General features: G+C 40.6%; 1 protein-coding gene across 1 annotated transcript in view; it reads right to left on the bottom strand.

Moving 5' to 3' along the window:
- Window positions 1–14170, bottom strand: part of LOC9632930 (warthog protein 6) — an 86166-nt gene that overhangs the window by 2940 nt on the left and 69056 nt on the right. The gene's annotated exons all lie outside the window — the stretch shown is intronic.

Genomic DNA, 14170 nt, shown 5'->3' with positions numbered 1-14170 from the left:
AGTATTCTGAGTCAGGTCAGTAGATAACTTTTTATATTTTCTTAGAAACAGTTTTTATTTTTTCTACAGATTCAAGGTTGGCTGGATTGGATGATTATTTGGCAATTTTTCATCATCATACTTTGTGAGTTTTTTATTTTTATATTTAATTATCTAAATATTTATGTTTAGGAATCGACATTTTATAGCAAAAATTGGGTTCAACTTCAGTGATGATCTAAGTGTGATATGTCCAGAAGCTGAAAACTGGTTAGAAGTTAGATATTTCTTTGCTGCTTATGCACTGTCAAAAGTTATTGGAGATATGAAAAACATCTCCACAAAATTGTTAGATTTGAATGGTAATGTGATATGGTCTTAAACAATATCTTAAATATTCTTGGATATTTACGGTTTAGGGTAATATAATGATAAGTATAAATCTAGATTAAGAATTAAATTAAAATGAGATACGTCTTAGTTCAAGCTCCTCCTATATGTAGATTACTTGAAAAAACTCAATAAGTACAACATAGAAATTTCTATTTATTCTTTACACTTTTTTTATTATAATTCTAACTATAACAATAAAGTGATAATGGCTGAAGGCACATGGGCTGTCCAGTTGTAGGCCTTGGGCAGGTTCCATTTGCATGATTTTAATAAATGTTTTATGGATGTTTGTTTGGATAATGGAAAGTTGGTTATCACTTGTTTGATTGAGATAATACAGATGTCCATTTACACTTGGCCTTTTAAATATTAAGTTACCTAGAATTGTCTTTGGAAATCTTGAAGGAACTCTGTCCCCATTTAAATTTGGTAGTAGATATTTAGAATATATTTGAATATTCTAGGATATTCTAACATTTAATGCTAGAACATTTAATGGTTAACGTGTAATAAATTTAATCTTGTATTTAGAAATTCTATCAATCAACTAGATTAATAAAAAATAAGCACTACTATTAAACAAACAAAGCATTGGTACATTTAAAGAGTGTAGCAAATCATTTTTATATTTCTTTTGAAAACATTTCTAATTTTTCTTTACTTAAGCTCTACATAAAGTAAGAGGCTCTAGATTCAAATATTAAATTGTATAATTAACTTAGATGGTCCTTGACAAAAATGATGCAATTGTTAGAAAACATCATCACAATTATCAGCATTTTGAAATGCATACTTGAAGACATCTAGGAGGAGGTTCCACACTTAAACTCTTGTACCACTACAACAATATTTCTTGGAGACATATGGGAAACCATTGCAAACATTAAATATCATTTCAAGAATGATAATTGGCAATCATTTTAAAGTGATTAATATCATTCTTGGGATTTCTATAGAAAACATTTGGCCAGACATAAAGATGGGTAAAAAAAGTAAGAAAATTTGCACTATTTGCCATGAATGTCACCATCAACTGAAGTTAATTGTTTAGTTTCAACCATATAACATTAAACAACTACATTAATTATCTAAACCAAAAACTAGATCTAAAATAAAAATATATCCTCAAAAACAATCAAGACTACCCCTCAACTTTGTCAATATGAGTGTATGGAATATAGAAATTTATATATCTAATTAGCCTAAAACCTTTAATTTATATATAAGATTGAGTGGTCTTGATTGAAACCAATCTAATAGCTATCAAAATCCCAGCATGTAATAAATATTATATTATATAAATAATATTAATATAAAGTATTGTAGCCATACATTTAGACTTCATATCCATAGCTATATACTTGGGCCTTAGATCTGTAGCCATACCTCATAATACTATATTTATTTTATTTTATATTAAATTATGAGGGCCAAGTGTACAGCTATGATACTGTATACTAATATTAGCATAGTGGGATTTTTGTAGCCGTCAGATTAGTTTCAATCTGGACCACTCACTCTTATATATAAACTAGGCTTTTGGGCTAATTGATATGCATATTTTTCAATTTCCTTTCTATATTCTAAACACTCACATTGGTGGAGTTGAAGGGCACCTTTGATTGTCCCTAAGGAGTGCTTGGATTTGGGATTTTGGTTTAGATCTAGTTTTTGCATTATCTAAATCTAGCTTTTTCCATCTCCTTTATTTTGTTCTTTCTTTTGGTTTAGATTTAGCTTTTTGCATTGTCTAGATTTACCATTTCTTTCTAGCTTTTTGTCATTTCTCTTCTTTTGCTCTTTCTTTTTCATTCGTCTTCATGGCAGATTAGCAATCTCCTCCTTTGACTCTGGAGCAGCAGTTGGTACAATTGCTTAATGTTATGTGTTTGCAATTGAACAACCAAACTCAGTTAATGGTGGTGTTCATAGCATAGGGTACAACTCCTCCTGCTCTTGGTGCCAATCCTCGCATTTGGCTGGAGTTCTTTCGTGGGAATCCTGAGGATGATGTGTACCATTGGTTCGATCACTTCATGATGATTGCCACATATCATTCTTGGGATGATGCTTAATGTTTGCGTGAGTTTCCCACGTGTCTCCAAGGGACGGCATTGCAATGGTACAATTGTTTAAGCGCAGCCACTCGTAAGGATTGGAGTGTTCTCTTGGACATCTTCAAATGCACCTTTGGACATGCCGATGACTGTGATGATGCCTTCCAATAATTGCATCGTCTTCGCCAAGGGCCATTTGAGTCGGTGATGCAATTTAGTGTTCGTTTTTTAAGTCTTTTGCTTCATGCGAAGCCAAGTATGTCAGAGCAGATCAAGCTACGAATATTGTGGCCAACACTTCGTCAAGATCTTGTCGGACTTGTGCATGCACTTGCTCTCGCCACCCTTGACAATGCTCTTTGTTTGGCACAACATTATGAGACGTCACCTTTTCCACTTCTTGCTGCACGTCCTTCAGTTCCACTTCCTATAAGTGATAGTCTTGTTCCAATGGAGTTTGATGTTCCTGCTGCTCAAGTCCAAGGATAAGGGCGAGGACGTGGCGGTGGCCGTGATGTTTGTTGCTGGGCATGTGATGAAATTAGTCATACTTATTGGTGTTGTCGGGGTTTTCTGGATTGGCGACCTCCATTTCCTAGATGAAGACCTTGGCGTCAGCAACGTCCCGTTGGTGCTATTGTAATGGAAGGTTTGGACACTGAGATGTATCTGGGAAATAAAGAGTTGCGCGAGTAACTGAGGGACCTTGTGCGAATAAGTTAGTGACCCCTCCATATTTCTTTTGGGAGTATCATCAAGGGGTTCACTCGACACCCGTTCATCCAGTGTTTATTTTCTAAGCTCATTTTAATAACAAGAGGTCTCCTATTATTCTCTCCGTGTTAGTTGATATAGATTCGAGTTTATCTTCTATTGCTCGACCTGTTGCCATACGTTACCGTCTACACTTGCGTCGTGCGGCAAAACCAGTTTTCATTCTTTATGGCAATAGCCGTACACATGCATATTCACGGGATGAGGCAGACTTGGTTGTGCATATGGGCGATCTCGAGCTTGAATTGCAATCATTGGGGGTGGTGTTGAGTCAAACTTTTGATCTCATTCTTGGTATGGATTAGTTGTAGCACAATCATGCCAAGTGTGACTTTGAGGCTTCTCCCCTTGTCTCATACTTTCTTATGTTTTATCCATTCCTCTCACTTCCATACCTCTTCATCCCTCTACTTCAAGGACTTTGCAACTTCCGAATAACACCCTTGTCCAACATCTCCTTTACGTTTGCAAGTAAAATCTTGATCTCCTTGAATAGGAACCTTGATTGGACGAGCATCCCGGTTGGAATCAGATGACGTGTGGCAATTTTGGCCCTAGAGGATAGGTCAAATTCAAAGAGATTAGAATACTCTTTCATAAGCTGGTCAACCGTTGCAACACAAAGATTATTGGAGGGATTAGAATAAGGAAGAGCAGAACAAGACGAAAACATAAGAGGAAATAGTGGAGGAACAAAAGTAATGGAAGCAAAGGTATGGGCATGTGAACCTTATCTTGTGACAAAGCCTAATGGGAGTATTCGTTTCTACATTGACTATTGTTCATTAAACGAAGTGACGATCTTGAATGTGTACCCTCTTCCTCACACTGCTGATCTCTTGGATCGTCTGGGGCAAAGTCATTGGTTCACCAAGCTGGATCTTGCTTCTGAGTACTGGCAAGTACTGATGGCCAAAGAAGATAATCCTAAAACTGCTTTTCGTACCCCATTTGGTTTGTACGAGTTCTTGGTGATGCCATTTGGTTTGAACAATGTTCCAGCAACTTTCCAATGGATAATGGACGAGGTTCTTTGCGATATGCCAGAGGTGACTATTGACTTCATTGATGATATTTTGATCCACTCGGAAGAGACGTGGGAGGAGCATATTCGTGATGTTTGTAAAGTGTTGGATTGGTTTTGCGACGTTGGTTTAAAGCTGAAGTGGTCGAAGTGCATGTTTGGGTCCAAAGACACAACTTATCTTGCGTACCGTATTTCTCGTGAGGGTTTGCAAGTTGATCCTAACAAACTTGTGGTTGTTCTAAAGTTCCCTACTCTGAAGTGTGTGAATGATGTGCAGTGCTTCTTAGGCAAGGTGCAGTATCTCAGTTGTTTTGTGGATCATTTTTCTGATCGCATTGCACCGTTGCGAGGGTTGCTGAAGTCATTATTATCATCTTTCATCTGGTTTTCGGATTGTGAGCAGACGTTTGTGGATCTCAAAAAGCTATTGACGACTCCTTCGGTTTTGGCATATCCTAACTACACTCAACCTTTTATTTTGCGTGTGGATGCTTTTGATATTGGTGTTGGAGGTGTGTTGATGCAAGAGAGCTCGAGTGTGCTTGGTCAGCGCCATCCCATTGCGTATATAAACCGTACATTACAACTAGCAGAGATAAACTACTCCATGACAGAGAAGGAGTGTTTAGCGACAGTCTGGGGTTTCGAGAAACTTCATGTATATTTACATGGTTCTCGGACATTACTTGAAAGTGACCATGCTACTATTACTTCATTATTGAAGTAGAAGAACTTGATTGGTCGTATTGCTCGATGGGCTTTGAAGCTTCAGATATATAATTTTAATGTTATTCATTGCCCAAGGAGTTCTATGGTTGATGCTGATGCCCTTTTTCGAGCTCCTCTTCCTTCTCCACTCTCTTATCATGTTTCTAACGAGCCTGTTGCTCATGCATCTATGGATTTTCTAGACAAGGATTCTATGCTATCAGCGGTTGCTATACTTGACGTTCAATGTCCACAAGGTATAGAGCAAGATCTACCTTCTCTTGATGAGATTTGTGAGGCTCAAAAGATTGAGCCGTGGATTTGAAGGCTTCGAGATGGGTTTGAGAATCCTGCATCACTTGCTGATGACTTGCCTTTCCAGCATTTACATTCTCAATATCGCCTTGACGACGGCCTTCTTTATTTTATGGGGATGGATCCTGATGATCATTTATGGCTAGTGGTGCCTTCTGTCTTTATTCTGCGGTTTCTCCATGCCTACCATAATTCTTCTGTTCTAGGTGGGCATATGGGACATCGTCATGTAATCAAGAAGTTGCACAAGTCTTTCTATTGGCCAAAGATGCGACGTGATATTATCCGGTATGTGCGTAGTTGCATTTGGTGCCAAGCTCATAATACTCCCCCTCGTGTTGCGGAAGGATGGTTAGAGTCAATTGCAGTTTCCTGTCCGTTTGAGTTGGTGGCGTTTGATCTTATGAGACCTTTTCCATAGTCGACTGCTGGCAATGAATATGTAATTATTGCTTCTGACTACTTGACTCGTTAGGTGGAAGTTGGTGCTCTTGCTAGTGCCTTTGCAGCTGCTGTTGGATACTTCCTCCTCAATCGAGTGGTGTTCTAGCATTCTTGTCTAGAGCGGATTTTTTCGGATAATGGTCCCATATTTATGGTTGAGGCATTTCATGTTTTGACATCTCGGTTGGGGATATGCCACACTTTCATGAGTGCTTATCATCCACAATTAGACAGTCTGGTGAAACGGCTCGTTCGGACATTCAAAGGGATCATTGCTGTCGCGCATGTGACTTCAGGTATCGAAAGTTACCTGTTGACCAGTCCTTACAGACACTCTTACCTTATTGCCACGATGGCAGGAGGTCGGTATTGCTGGACCCTTTATCAGCCCCTCTTGTTCAAGTGTTAGTAAACTAGACTTTGCATCTGTACTTGGCCGGATGAGCATAAGGACGGAATTCCTAAGTGTCTATTCAGCCAAGCATACTTGGCTTGGCTTTTTAGTTCTCTTTTGCTCTATCTTGCACTGGCTTGACAAGAACCCTCGCGTATTGAGATTGGTCCCTCAATATCGCTACATGATAGCTTACCGTGTCTGCCAAACACCCTCGCTATCATGCCCTTTGTGTTAGTCTCATTTCGGTCCCAAATGCTATTTATGGAAAGTGTGCAGATTTGCTCATTTGGCACATCTACGGAATGTAGAGATCGGCCTGAACACAACGGTGTTCGTCTCGTGTCCAAATTCACAATCTAAGAACATTCCATATTTAGTAAGTTTCGAGCTTGTCCCAGAGACCAACTCCTGATACTGAGGGAGGCTTGGGGTGAAAGCCCAAAGCGTGTGTTCCTCAAGGGGGGGGGGCTGTGGGGGGTTCCAAATGTATAGTAGGGATAGTGGGTAGGTCGGGCATGGCTGACCAACCTGAGGCATAGTCTAGCTCCCGCTTGCGTGCCTGCCTTTGTTCTGCGTCTGGCTTGGGTCTAAGCCCAAGTTCCATTCCATGCTAGCTGGTGGAGTACCCATATCCTCACGTTAGGCCACCGGTATGCCGAAATAGCGCAAAACTTCATTTGGCTCCGTTTTGCATGCTGGTCCTGGCATTGGGATGCTGGTTGCTCTAGGACTGTTCCAAGTCACTCCGGGCTCTTGTCCCTTTGCTCCTTGGGCTGTACGCTCGGGAGTTGCTTCGTGGTTCGGTTCCGTCACTCCTTGGCTCCATGCTTGGGAGTTTGGCACCGTTCCTTCGTTCAGTGGCCCAAGGCCCTGAACCTCAGGTTCCACACCACGGTCCTTTGGACACGTGGCATATGACACATGGCATCTGTCACGTGGCACAAAGAGGGTTTAGGTTCCGCTTCGTGGTGTTATCCTATGGTAAATCACCATAGGATAAAGGGTAAAAACCATGTGCGCTACATTTGGTATCAGAGAATGAGTCTCGGCGAGTATTATCCAATGAGATTGGGCAACTAGTCTCGTTGCATACGCAGAGATGAAAACGATGATCTAAGTGGTACACGTTAGGGTGCAAAGACTTCGCATTGGTTCCAGTGGTTCCGTAAGTTGTTCCATGTACCATGGGTGAAAGCAAACCTCCCTGGGTTTGCTATGAGTGGCAAATAGGCTAGCCCGTAGTTGTTTAGCACGGCACTAGTAGATCCTTCCTAGGCATGGTTACAAGTGGATCAATCAAGATTATAGGAATTAGTCTATTGGTTCAAGTAGTCATGGCCGTGCTCTCTCATAAACTTTTCCTCGATTGAATTGAAGGCAGTGTGAAAGCAAACTTGAGGTTTGGTCAAAGATGAGACCGAAACGAGAGTCATCGGGGACGAAGGATCAAATACGTAAATCATTTTCTCTTCTTGGAGAGATGATTTGCAACGAGGTGTTAACTCATTGCTTGTGTTCACATCATGCAATCAAGAGTCCCTATCTTGATGCATGTTGGAGATGGTGGCCTTACAATGGTGAGTTGTGGGATGGATAGCGGTGAAGTGCTATACCATTTTGTCTAGGCTTGCTATTGGAAGACTTGGGTTGCAATGCTCAATTCTTTTCCGGGGAACCTTGCTATTGCTCCTTGTGTAGCTTGGTGTTGGATTAGTTTTGAGATTGGTCAGAAAGAGAGTGGCATGAGTTTGTCTGTGATGTAAACAAAAGTTAGTATTGTCGGGTGTTGTAAATCTCTATTGGTGGGGTGTGGCATTTATGTTGCATTTTGTCGAATCGAGTTGACACTTGATATTCACATAAACCTTTGAAGTAATGACATGGGCATTGCTCATAGTGTTGCTTGATTGATGATCAAGTTATTGTGATACTTATATCATATCCATGTGATAGTGAGCAATGTGTTTACGAAGTTGCTTTGGTAAATGATGATCAACCCCAAAGTGCTTGATAGTGAAGCTAGTCTACTTGCACGAAGTAGCATTGTAGTAGCTTTGACTGGATTCTCAGTGATGGTCCATTATACTAAGCTTATCTTGGTACCTTGTTTCTTTGAGTTTGCCTATTAGGTGTTAGAAATGGGTTGTAACATTCATTTGCTATAGCTCATCTGTTGATCCGTTAGCACTTGGAGTAGATTGTTGGATGGAGAAGGTGTGTAGTTGGGGCATTGACATTGCTAGCATGGTGTTAGTGGAAGTGGCATTGTTATTTCGAGTGATGAGGAATTTTCCTTAAACTTTGATTTTTCATGTCATTTTTCTTGTTAGTGTTTTGACTTCACATTGAATCTTGAAGGTGATTGAAGAAGAGTGTTAATGCAATATGGATATCCGAAGATGTGGTCTTCGTGATCAAGCCTTGGGTGTTCACTTTGCATTTTGCGGATGTCGGTGTTAGATATCGGTTAGATGGGTAAAGATGTTCGAGGCTTAAGCATACTATGGGTCATGAGAATTTGTGTTGAGGTGAACCTATGTGAAGTTGTTGGTAGGAGGAAATTGGTTGAGTCTTGAAAGTTTGCATTCCTAGACTGAGAGTCATTCTTTCTCTAGAATGGAAATATTTTTCCACAAATTTTCTTAGACTTTTCTAATGGCTGATTTGTTATCACTTTGCTCAAAAACCATTCCGTTTTCGAAAGCCAATACAAACTAGTGAAGGGGTTGGATTTGACTTCGGTTAGCTTAGACCTTAGTATGTAGTTTGTATGATGTGGCCCGAAAGGGATGCTAACTTTTGGGGCTATTGCAATTGAGTTGGATAGAGTCTGGAGTTAGTGTAGAAAAGTGGCCGTTGCACTTTTCTAGAAAGGTGACCCTTGTGCCTTTCTTTTGTAGTGTTATGCTTGGTGGCAGGTTGCACTTTGCATTTCGTTAGACTCTATGAGAGTAGTGAGCTCTCACTGATCTTGACTTGGTCTTGGTGGCCCTGTGTCTTGGTTGAGGATGGTGATGTTCAACTTAGTTCTTTGAGTTTGAGATGTTGGTACCCGTACTATAGCTTTGTCCATGAGGAGGTTGTGTACCGATATAGATCCATCTCATGGTCTTCACTTTAGTATTAGCTGAGTATTGATCATGCATAGCTAGCCTCTTCAAGGCATGCTCAGAGCTATTGGCTAAATGCTTTGGTGGGCTTATCGTGGTTGAGTTGGATTTGAGTGGTCATTTGGTTTGTGCTTGTCTATGTACTTTTATCTCATACTGGAGGTATCACGTTTATGTTGGACAAGTGTATGACTCGATGACGTGAGTTTAGTGTTTGGGTCTTGTGAAGGCAAGTTGAAAGAGTGATTGTTAGTTGCTTTGCGACTAGTGATTACTTGTAGACTTTGTCAAAGGCTTTTGACACTTGCTTCGCTTGATGATGATTTAGCAGTGATGGGCTTGCTTTACCGGATGGGGTTGCGGAGGATCGTGTCGTTAGACTTACATGGGTTTTCCATGTTGGCATATCGACTCTACTTCTGTCGATATCATTTGGTTGCATTTAGTTTGTGGTGTTGGATTTCATTGAGTCTGGACGTGGTGAATCACTCCTTGATGATGTGTTATCCGTACCTGAGTAATGTTGAAGAATTGGTCTCAGATATTGAGTAAAGTATCTTCGACCTTGGTTAGCTTAGTTGCTAGAGAGTTTTGAGTGGTGATACACTCATGCTTTCTTCTCATTTTGTTCTGGTGTTGATGGCATTGAAGTGATGCCTTGTCATTGACATTGTTGATATTGAGATTTCAGTGAAATGAGATGTCTCTCCGCAAGATTGATGTCGAGTTTCATTAGTCTTAATGAAGATAGTGTTGATAATTTGGCTATGGCTTGTGTTATTGGCATTGGTGCATTTGCTAGTTAGCAACTATTTTGACATTCAAATAAACTGAGTGACAAGTTGAGTTAGTTGTGTTCTACACGAGATTATTTAGTAAAGGTTGAGCTTTGGCTTTTCCTTGAAAAGTGATTCAGTCATGGACGATGCTAACTCTACAAGCAAAAGAGTTAGTGATTGATATTGGAATGTTTGAATCCTTATTGGATTTGAGTTGGAATATATCGATCATTGATGGTTCTTCTTGTGTTTGTTATGAAGTGAGTTACGTCTTGTTATAGATGGATTCATGGAGGATTGTTTGGTGATCACTTATCGAGCATAACTTTGTTATGCTTAGCTTTTAGATTGATGCAGGTATGCTCTTCATTAGCTTTGCATTATGAAGTTTAGGTTATGGATGTGTTGAGGAAAATGTTGTGGGTTGCACCATAATTTCTTCTTTAGCATTAAAGTTAGTTCATGTGAGACTTGTGATCATTGTTAGGAAAGACTTGGCTATAGACTTCTTCGAACTTTTGGTTCTTTGAGTTTTATACTCGTTGTTCCATTTGTTAGAAGTTGTTGGGGAAGACATTTTGACTTATTAGCTTCGATGTTGAAGTTGGCTTTTGCATCTACCAATCATTGGTGATGATTGACTATTATCTGGGATAGTTGATTATCCTTGTCAAAAAGGTTTTGCTTAATTATTGTTGGTATAGAATGGTTTGCCGTTCTTCAGGATGGTGGATTCCTTCTTAGATGGTGATTATGCATCTCTTTATTGATGGGATAATTTTGATGATCTTTCATTATGGTTAGTTCTTATCTTTGATAGCTTATGGCTTTTCGCAATACCACATATTATTTGTGGTTTGCTCTGGTTTGGTCTCTTGGGATTGAGACATCAGTAGGATGTTGCTGACACTTGCTTAGGCAACTTGAGTTCCTTGGTGTTATTGGCTGGGATCTATCTGGATTGGCTAGTGCAATGATTGGCATAAACACTATATTTGCTTGCTTTGCAACATTCATTTTGTTCTGTTGATTATTGCCCGAGTTAGTTCTTATAGATTAGGATGTTATTTCCTTCGGGTGATACATTCGCGAGTATTGTGCTTGTTAGTCAATGATACTTTGTGTTCTTTGAGTTATCTTTAGTAAGTTGTTTGGCATCCTGTCTACCATCTTCGGTAGTTAAGTTTTATCATTGAGTTTACTTGATGATATACTTGCTATTGAATTTTGTTGGATGGTTAATCCTATGTTTTCCAATGATAGTGATCTTGGTGGTTCCTATCCTATAATACTAGTTTATCAGATGATAACATACTTGGAATACTTGTGTGTTCTAATATAAGATTTATTCACTGATAATTCCGACTCTAAGATATCATTGTCTATAACTTTGATATTGTCCATCTATTGTTCTTTGAGTTTGGGCCAGTAATGGGCAGACTGGCTTCGGCACTTCGTGTGCATGGTGAAATCTTTAGTCATGGGGTAGCTACTGTCGACTGGTCACATCACCCGCCTCTCTGTCGATGTTCCTTATTCCGTTGAAAGGGCGTGACTGTGTAAACAACTCTAACTGCCTGTTTACAGTAGTCTATCTAAACCTTACCGACGGGTTTGGTTTCTTTGCTCAGGAGGGTTGGGGCCTCTAGTTCCTCTCTCTATGTCTCTGCGGGCAGGGCATATCACACTTTTGTAAGCTGGGTGACTCCCAGAGCAGCAAGGGTGGCTGACTCCGTTGGTCATTTCCTTGTCAGCGACGGCTGGAAGGTGTCTGAGCTGGTAGCACATCCGCGTTAGACAAAGAGGTTGCCTCCTAACTCATTTAAGTTGGTGCATTTCTCACATAGTGTGAGTACCGTGAACTTTTTCTGGAGTTGTTTCCTTGACGGTATTCTAGACTCGAGTATGCATCGACGAGGACGTCGATCTTCCCTAGGGGGGGAGAGTGTCGCGCATGTGACTTCGGGTATCGAAAGTTACCTGTCGACCAGTCCTTACAGACACTCTTACCTTATTGCCACGATGGCAGGAGGTCGGTATTGCTGGACCCTTTATCAGCCCCTCTTGTTCAAGTGTTAATAAACTGGACTTTGCATCTGTACTTGGCCGGATAAGCATAAGGACGGAATTCCTAAGTGTCTATTCAGCCAAGCATACTTGGCCTGGCTTTTTAGTTCTCTTTTGCTCTGTCTTGCACTGGCTTGACAAGAACCCTCGCGTATTGAGATTTGTCCCTCAATATCGCTACATGATAGCTTACCGTGTCTGCCAAACACCCTCGCTATCATGCCCTTTGTGTTAGTCTCATTTCGGTCCCAAATGCTATTTATGGAAAGTGTCCAGATTTGCTCATTTGGCACATCTACGGAATGTAGAGATCGGCCTGAACACAACGGTGTTCATCCCGTGTCCAAATTCACAATCTAAAGATATTCCATATTTAGTAAGTTTCGAGCTTGTCCCAGAGACTAACTCCTGATACTAAGGGAGGCTTGGGGTGAAAGCCCAAAGCGTGTGTTCCTCAAGGGGGGGGGCTGTGGGGGGTTCCAAATGTATAGTAGAGATAGTGGGTAGGTCGGGCATGGCCGACCAACCTGAGGCATAGTCTAGCTCCCGCTTGCGTGCCTGTCCTTGTTTTGCGTCCGGCTTGGGTCTAAGCCCAAGTTCCATTCCATGCTAGCTGGTGGAGTACCTATATCCTCACGTTAGGCCACCGGTATGCCGAAATAGCGCAAAACTTCATTTGGCTCCAATTTGCATGCTGGTCCTGGCATTGGGATGCTGGTTGCTCTAGGACTGTTCCAAGTCGCTCCGGGCTCCTGTCCCTTTGCTCCTTGGGTTGTACGCTCGGGAGTTGCTTCGTGGTTCGGTTCCGTCACTCCTTGGCTCCATGCTTGGGAGTTTGGCACCGTTCCTTCGTTCAGTGGCCCAAGGCCCTGAACCTCGGGTTCCACACCACGGTCCTTTGGACACGTGGCATATGACACATGGCATCTGTCACGTGGCACAAAGAGGGTTTAGGTTCTGCTTCATGGTGTTATCCTATGGTAAATCACCATAGGATAAAGGGTAAAAACCACGTGCGCTACAATTGCGAAGTATGTGAACTTTCAACATTCTAATTGGGATGGTTATTTGCCGTCTCTTCAATATGCATATGTCACAGGGGTGTAGAGTTTTGTTGGTGCTTCACCATATAAACTCCTATATGGTCATGATCCAATATTATCAACAAAGCTAGGTTTACCTTCGCGATTGCCACGAGCTGCCGATGTTAGGTCGTGGGATCAGTATTTGACAAGCATTCTTCCACTTGTCCAAACTGAGTCTGCCGAACACTTAGGCTACGTATAAGTGGGACAACAACGGCGCTACAACTCTTATCATCGTTCACCTACAGAGTACAAAGTGGATGATTTGGTGTTAGTCCGTTTTCCCCATCTTACAGTACGTGGTTTATCTAAGGGGCTTCTTGCGCAGTGGAAAGGACCGTATCAGGTGTTGCGGCAAGTTAGACCACAAGTTTATGAGGTTCGGCATGACGTCCAACAGGCCGATCCTCCAGAGATTGTGCATGTGCAGCGGTTGAAACACTTCATACAAAAGGATCAGGAACAATTAATACCACTTACAGATCTGCCGATGCCTCCTCTTGACGTTCCTCCAGATCCTGGCCAGTTTACAAGAGAACCCTGATGGTTTTCCATTATTCCAAGAGGAGGGGATGATGTGAGGGCCAAGTGTACGGCTACTATGCCATATACTAATATTAGCATAGTGGGATTTTGGTAGCCATTGGATTGGTTTCAATCCAAACCACTCGCTTCTATATATAAATTAGGGTTTTTGGGGCATATTTTTTATATTCCCTTTCCATATTCTAAACACTCACAAAAGTAATTTTCATTAAATTAATGAAACAAATTTTGTAAATTTTGAAACTAATCACTTAATTTAATATATTAATTAAAATATAAATATACTTAGATTCATATTTAAAGATACTATTATTATTTAATAGCATTATAATAATATTTTTAGAAAAATAATAATAAATTATTATTTTTAAGAATGTTTTTGATAAACACAAGATTTATCTAATGGTATAATAGTTAGAGCTAGAAGGTGTTTGGGAAAATTTTATAAATTATAACCATGTTTAAATTTAATGATAAAATTATTATAAA

This window comes from Selaginella moellendorffii, unplaced genomic scaffold (assembly GCF_000143415.4).
Source record: "Selaginella moellendorffii unplaced genomic scaffold, v1.0 SELMOscaffold_122, whole genome shotgun sequence".
NCBI lineage: Eukaryota > Viridiplantae > Streptophyta > Lycopodiopsida > Selaginellales > Selaginellaceae > Selaginella > Selaginella moellendorffii.
The sequence above is the reverse complement of the archived record's forward strand: the minus strand, read 5'-3'. Positions and strand labels throughout refer to the sequence as shown.